Source organism: Plecotus auritus (assembly GCF_963455305.1).
Source record: "Plecotus auritus genome assembly, chromosome: 15".
NCBI lineage: Eukaryota > Metazoa > Chordata > Mammalia > Chiroptera > Vespertilionidae > Plecotus > Plecotus auritus.
In genome coordinates, this window is record NC_137781.1 from 14,864,231 (window position 1) to 14,872,230 (window position 8,000).

Sequence of the window (8,000 nt, forward strand, 5' to 3'; positions counted from 1 at the left end):
GATCGCCCACAACTGCCCTTCCTTGCAGGCATGGTCCCTCCCAGTTGCCCTCCCCTGCTGGCCATCTTGTGGTGGCCATCTTCGAGTGATGGTCAATATGCATATTACTCTTTTATTAGATAGGATAGAGGCCTGGTGCATGAGTGGGGGACAGCTGGTTTGCCCTGCAGGGTGTTTCTGATCAGGGTGGGGGTTCCATTGGGGCATGGGGCGGCCTGGGCGAGGGGCCTGTGGTGGTTTGCAGGCCGGCCATGCCCCCAGGGGACCCAACCTGAGGCTATGGTATCTGGGATTTATTTATCTTCTACAATTGAAACTTTGTAACCTGCAGTGGAGCCAAGCCTTCTGCTTACTCTGTGGTGGCAGCCATTTCTGTTGGGATTTATGTATCTTCTGTTATTGAAACTTTGTAGCCTTAAGCGGAGGCCAATGCAGGCCAGGGCTGCGGAATCTTGGCTTCCTCCATCGCCATGGGCAACCCTAGCCTCCTGCTCTCTCCAGCTCTGTTGCTGCTGCCATTTCTGTTGGGATTTATTTATCTTCTATAATTGAAACCTTGTGGCATTGAATGGAGGCCTGGGCCGGCAAGGGCAGGTGAAAAGCTTGGCTTCCACAATCCCCAGGGAAACCCAAGACTCCCTCCTGCTCTCTGTGGCTGCAGATATCTTGGTTGGGTTTATTTGCATATTCCCTCCTAGTTGGCTGGTAGGCGTGGCTGGTGGGTGTAGCGGAGGTACGGGCAATTTACATACTGCTCTTTTATTAGATAGGATGTCCCAGGCATAACTTTTAGGGGACAGGAACCAGCCTGGAGTTGGTCTCCCTCAGCTTGGACTCTAATGTTTGAATTCTTGACTTTATGCAGAAAAGATTTCACAACAGGAGTTCAGAGACTTGTATTTATTTTTTTGCCTTTATTGATTAAGTTATTACAAATGTGTCCTTAACCCCCCATTTTCCCCTCACCCCACCAATTTTGCCCTCACCCTGACCCCCTTTTGCCCGCTGTGGAAACGCTGCTCATCCTGGTCAGCTTGGCAGCATTCCCACTGTGGGAGCATACTTACCACCCGGCAGCTGTTCCTACTTTGAGTGTCTGTCCCCTGGTGGTCATTGCGTGTCATAGCAACTGGTTGACTGGTCATCGTTCTGTTCATTCTATCCTTTGGTTGCTGTGCTTTTATTATATAGGATGTGAACAAGCCTTGTTTCATTACTAAGAACTAGGATATTTTGTGAGTTAAAGGATTGCTTTATCTAATACCCATCTATTGAAAAAGTGTTTACTGAGAAAGACCATATGGTTGGGGCCCATGTGTCAACTCACCTGGACTTCTGGCTCAGCCAATGGACAGCCATGTAACTTGAGTCTTCCAAGCCTCAGTTTCCACTTCTAGAAAGCAGGACTGGGCATGGCTCTGACCTTGTTTCCTTTTCTGCAGATCAGAGATAGGGGAGGCTGGCGAAGTCCTTAGGAATGTGTGAAAACAGGAGAAGGGGTCTAGTGGGGCAACAGGAGAGCAGGGCAGAGGCCGTTGCAAGAACTTGGGCTTTTATCCTGGAGGCACCTGAAGGGTTCTGAATGGGTAAATGGCATGGGAAGACTTCATGCTAATGGTCCCTTTAGCTACAACGTAGAAGATGGAGGCAGTCAGGCAGGTAAACCCCCCTTCTCGAGTCAGAGATGGTGGAGGGAGGATTAGCTCAGTTGCAGTAGGTGTGGTTATGGGAGTGAGGACTGTCCTGGTAGGTATGGGTGGGAGGGAAGGCCAGGGTCAGCCCAAGTTCTCAGATTGGGCCTTCAGTGGACAAGGATACATGCAGGAGACCCAGGCTCAACAGTGAAGATGCGCTCTTTCCTGAAATTCTGTAATATTCCCTGGGAGGAGTTATGGTCTGTGCCCTCTGAGGAGGTCCTGAGGCCCTGAGGTGGGAAGCCCCAGGGATATAATCACTGACATTAAGACTTTTGAGAAGAAGAACAGGAGGAAGGTCACTAGAGACAGGCCATAGTGTTTCAGAGAATTTTCCCCTGTATTGAATGCCCAGAGGTCAGGTTTAAAACACAGAAATCAGCCTGGCCAATGTATTTCAGTGGTTGAGCATGGACCTATGAACCAGGAGGTCCTGGTTTGATTCTCAGTCAGGGTACATGCCCAGGTTGCAGGCTCCTTCCCTAGTGTGGGGCATGCAGGAGGCAGCTGATCAATGATTATCTCTCATCATTGATGTTTCTTTCTCTCCTTCCTTTTTCCTCTCTGTAATCAATAATATCTATGTATATGAAAAGCTAGTGTCTTTAATGCTGTAATGACCATATGACCAAACAACCAGATGTCCGGTTGCTATGCCACCCACTGTGGCCAGTGAACTGACAATCAGGGGGTGGGGCCTGCTGGCCAAACTCCCTCGGCCCGTCCCCCTGGCCGGCCCACCCCTGATCAGACTCTCCCACCCAATGAAGGAAATACCTGCAGACCCTCCCCATGGCTGGCCCTGCACCCAATTCGCACCCTAACCCCAATAGGGTTGGAACCTTCAATCCAATCGGCCAAGGCCCCTCCCCCAAGCTGGCCATACCATGATAAGGCCTGATCAGTGCTGGCCAGCCAGCCAACCTCCTGCCATGTCCTCCTCCTGACAGGCCCAGCCCCGATCCTTCCTAATTGGGTCCGGGTAGGTTGGACACCACCTGTGCACAAATTTGTGCACTGGGCCTCTAATATATATTTCTTTGTTTTCTTTTGTGTTAATCCTCACCCAAGTATATTTTCCAATGACTTTTTAGAGAGAGTGGAAGAGAAAGGGAAAGACAGAGAGAAATATCATTTTGAGAGACACCCACTGACGTTTCTTTCCCCCTACCCTCTCCCTTCCTCTCTGAAATCAATAAAAAAATAAAAAATTTATATTTATATATGTAATCATGCTGGTTTAAATGTAAAATCGATAATTGCTTAGTTAACAAGACACCTCAAATGCTCACGTTGCACAAAAATACAAGGATCCCTTGTTTTTCACTCTCCATGTACCTGCAAAGTCATAATCCTGGTTAAACGCACACATCTACAGGTGAACAGATTCTGTCTCTACCAAGGAGTTCCCAAGCAAAGTTGCCAGCACGACACCTTCTCCCCCACAACATGGAGGCTGCTCTCGGGCTATGATCTTCCCTGACATGGCATTGAAACTTGTCTTTAGACTCACTCTGTGCTAAGTCATCTCCTCACTGCAGAAAGGGATTACTCAGCTCAAACTTACAGATGGAAGGTACTAGACATTGTGGGGATACAATAACTATACCACCAATTTTGAGGCAATCATTCCAAAATGAAGCTGTAAGTCGGGTATCAGCAAAATTTACCTCAGTAACATAATGTACATAAAAGCAATAAGATTTTTCTAACTTTTATTTAAAAGACATTTTTTATTGATTTCAGAGAGGAAGGGAGAGGAAGAAAGAGATAGAAACATCAATGATGAGAATCATTGATCAGCTGCGTCCTGCACAACCCCTACTGGAGATGGAGCCCACAATCAGGGCATGTGCCCAGACTGGAAATTGAACTATGATCTTCCAGGTTATAGGTTGACGCTCAACCACTGAGCAACACCACCAGGGCCCAGCAGCATATTTTGGAAGCAGGGGTATAGGTAGGACCATGTTGACTGTGTTGGGTGAAATATTTCCAAATATCTTGAGTTCAGGGCATCCATTACCCTAAATGAACCAACAATGCAAAAGTGAGAAGAAAGAATCAACATTGAGATTACTTTTAAAATAAAAATTGCTGAGGTCTCTGCTGCCACCATAATGAGGGCAGGATGTTAGCATGTTCTTGCCAGGAGGCGCGGGACATGGCCTCCAAGGCCCCTCAGGGCTATCACTGGGGCAGGCAGTCTGCCAAGGGGAGAGGAGACAAGTGCCAGGGAGGAGACACAGACAAGCCCTTGATTTTTGTCACAGCTTGTGCTCTCATCACACCTGGAGACACACACACATATACACACACGATGTCCATCTGTGTGTTTGAATGCAAACACACACACACACTCTCACTCACACACACACACACATTCTCACACACACACTCACACACACACACACTCACACACACACCCACAAACACACACCCACACACACACTCACACACACACACACTCACACACACACTCACACACACACACTCTCACACACACACTCACACACACCCTCACACATACTCACACACACAAACACACACTCACTCTCACAGCTCTAGACTCCTGACGCCTTGCTCGGGCCTGAGAGAAGCACAGCCCATGCAGTTGCACCTGGTCCTCTTGGTTAGCTCAGCGCTGCTATGCTCACCAGGGCGGCTGCCTCCGGAAAGTCCCCAGAGCTGGGCCCCATTACAGGCGAGGCTTGTCTGGCTTTGGATTTCTACAAACAGGTCACTCGGGAGACTGCATGAGGCTGGAAAGAGCACCCTAGAGTTGGGGGTCATTCAGCCCCAAGTTCAAGCCTCACTGTGACTTCTGGCTATGTGACCTTGGGCCAGTGAGCCGCTCCATGAGGAGCTGAAGCCCGAACCAAGAGTGCCTTAGGCTGTGACTTGCGCGATGCACTTTGGAACCACACTCTCCGTTAGTTGAGGGCAAGCATAGGTGGGCTATAAATACACCTGTTTAGTAAAAACCAATGAGAGCTTTCTAAGGAATCAATGGGCGGTGTGCATACATGTATATATACATGTGTATGTATGTGTGTGTGTGCATACATGTAAACATATTCCCTCCTATTCCTCTGGTTGGTTGGTAAACATTTGGCTGGATGCTTCCTTCCCAAGGCTTGTGCAATGTTTACGAATTTTCTCACTTTGCTGTTCTCCCAGGGAGAGCCACTCTGGTGCCACAGGTGATCCCACCCTCTCTGCAGGAAGACTTCAGCCCTGAGCTGTCATTGGATATTTCCCACCCCCCAGATCACACAGCTCGAGGCCAGGGTAGAGGTGGGACCCTGGAGCTCAGCGGGGTATGATTTGGAATTCCACCTCAGCAACGGGACCCCATGGTACTGCCCAGGGGGACCCACCTCCTGGGCTTGGTTGGTATGTGAGGGAGACATCAGAGTTGGAAGCAGCTGAGGGAGTGATGGACAGGACATGGGAAAGGGAGAGGGAGGGCCAACATGGTCTGGATGAAGGGGACAGAGGTGATGAGAGGAGGAGCACAGAGGCTTTGGTGGGGGAGGATGGTGAATGGTGTGCTGAGCATTTTGTTAAATATATTTCTTTATTGATTTCAGAGAGGAAGGGAGAGGGAGAGAGATGGATACATCAATGATTAGAGAGAATCATTGATCGGCTGCCTCCTGCATGTCCCCTGCTGGGGATCGAGCCCAGAACCCGGGCATGTGCCCTTGGCTGGAATCGAACCTGGGGCCCCTCAGTCCGCAGGCCGACGCTCTATCCACTGAGCCAAACCGGCTAGGGCATGAGCATTTTGTGTTGGCAGTGTCTTGGGACATCCAAGCTGGAAACAGATCTGGAGGTTCCCAGGAGAGGCTTGGGCTAGAAGTGTTTGAAGACTTCTGGAAAGATTGCAATGAAAGCTGCAGATGTGTACGAGCTTGTCTGGGGCTGGAGGCAGAGGTGGGCTGAGTGACAGAGGATTGGGTGCACCCTGAAGTGACCCATGGAGAAGCTATACCACTAAGAAATGGTATGGCTAGTGTGGAGGCTGACGGAGGGGAGGTTCAAAAAGGAAGTCACCCTGGGTGAAATCCAAGATTTGACATGGGGATGAGAAATTGCAGGAGTCAGGCAGACCAGTTGACAATACCCTGCCAAGACCCAGGGACAGGGGTATCGGGGGGACCTGGGATGAGAACAGTCAGCTAAGGTGGGCAGACAGATTCCAGACCCATTCCCAGGTTCAGGGGGGCGATCACCTGTGGGAAGTGGAGAGAGGAGGGGTCCAGACTGCACCACAGGCTTTTGGCTTCTGTGATTGACAGCTGGTGTGCTTGGATAAGTAGGGAGCCCAGAGGAGCCAGGGAGAGTGGAGGAAGATTGCAGGGAGGGCAGGCGGTCTGAAGGCAGCCGACCTGAGGCCTGAAGCTCAGGAGTGGTCAGTGCTAGGGGAGCAGGTGGTCAGCCCTGCAGAGGGGCAGGAAGGGAGCTGCCTCCACAGTGGAACCCGGGAGTGAGCACATAGGAGCGTTCAATGAGTGTTTGTGGAAGGAATGAGTGAGTGACAGAGCGACTGGCCAGTGAGAGCCCTGAAGAGCTGTCCCAGAGGAGAGAGAATCATGGGACGGGCTGAGAGCTCCAAGGAGTAACTGGCTGGTGTCAGATCCTGCAAAACCCAAAGGCACAGGGGAGGAGGCCTGCAGGTGTCTTTGTTCAGTTTGGCTCAAAGCATTGGGGAGGGAAGCTCGCTGAGTGGGCGGCTCCCACAGCTGCGGGATTCCAGGGAAGATGGGAAAGGAGGTGAGAGGAGGCACCTTACAACAGGAGAGGTTTGGTGAGGAAGAAGGGGACATGCAGGCGGCAGCTGGACAGGACACCATTAGATTAGGTCAGGAGGGGATTTCTACATGCCTTTCTCCCTCCCTCCCTCCTCCTTCTGACACTTCCTGGTTTACTGGCCTTGGAAAAATCCAATGGATCACTTTAAGGTGACCTCCTGCTGTGATATAAATTCCATATCAAAATGGGATTCAACTAATAGGAGCGTAAAATAAATGCTGTTGTATGGTAAACAGGAAACCTCACTTTCCCATGCTCTGATCTCATGGCAAAGGGAGCTGGTGGATTCCCGGGGCTGGGGAGACTGGGGGTGGGAGGGCTGAGCAGGGAGCCCAGAGACCCAATGCCCCAATAGCAATGCCAGTGACAACAGGTGAGGAAAACTAGGACTCAATTCTACAACATCTCATTTTATTACAAACTCATCCTTGTGTTCCAGAATCAATAGCTATTTAATACACAAATCAATGCACTCAGAAAATCAAACATCTTAACATTTCTTTCTCAGTACTTTAGCTCAAATGGAGAAAATCTTTATAGAACCCAAACTACCAGTTTAGTACATCCCACAATGAGCACCTTTAGTGAGCAAGAGGAAAGAAAATGTGTCAGGAACCCGGCCAAACACACAGCAGCAGGTGAGACTCCCGATGCAAACAAATGACTCCCTATAGAACAGAAACATGGAGTGTCCGCCAAGAAAGGTACACAGAGGTCAGACTCCCGATTAACATGAATGACTTCCAATAGAATATAAACATGGAGTGTCCTCCAAGAATGGTACACAGAGGTCAGACTCCTGATAAACAAGAATGACTCCCTATGGAATGTAAACATAGGGTGCTCCAAAAAATGTGTACACAGTGAAAAGAAATATATCAACTCCCACAGGGAAAGAATGACTGCCTGTTGAACATAAATACAGGGCGCCCACCCACCCCCAAATGTACAATCAGGTGAGACTCCGGTGGAAGAGAATGACTCCCAATGGAACAGAATGTAGAGTTCCAAAAAATGTGCTCACACTTTAACAGCTGATAACTCACTGAATTTTCACCCCTTTTCCAGTTTAACTGATTGGAAGAAATGGGTGTAGCCAGACTAAGCTTTGAACGAAGAAAATTTCTCCACTAGGCTTTTTATGGGGATCCATAAAAGATAAAGTTGACGGTGGACAACATACAACAGTTGAGGAATCCAGGGCAGCTATGTAGAAATATATACAAACACCAAACCGAAGGAACGATTCTTGTTGTTTGCGCCTCCATCGCTCGCCTTAGTTCTGGTCCAGGCGCTGCTGCTGAGGAAGCAATGGAATCGCAAACACCAAGATCGCTGCGTTCTGTTTGTGCACATCCTCTGTCAACAGCAGCCTCGATGCCAGGACTGTGGCCCATTCTGTACCAGACACCTCATCCTTTCTGTGTCCCCAAAAGAAAGTCCAGAGGATCCATCTTCTTTGTTCAAAGCTTAGTCTGGCTTCACCCA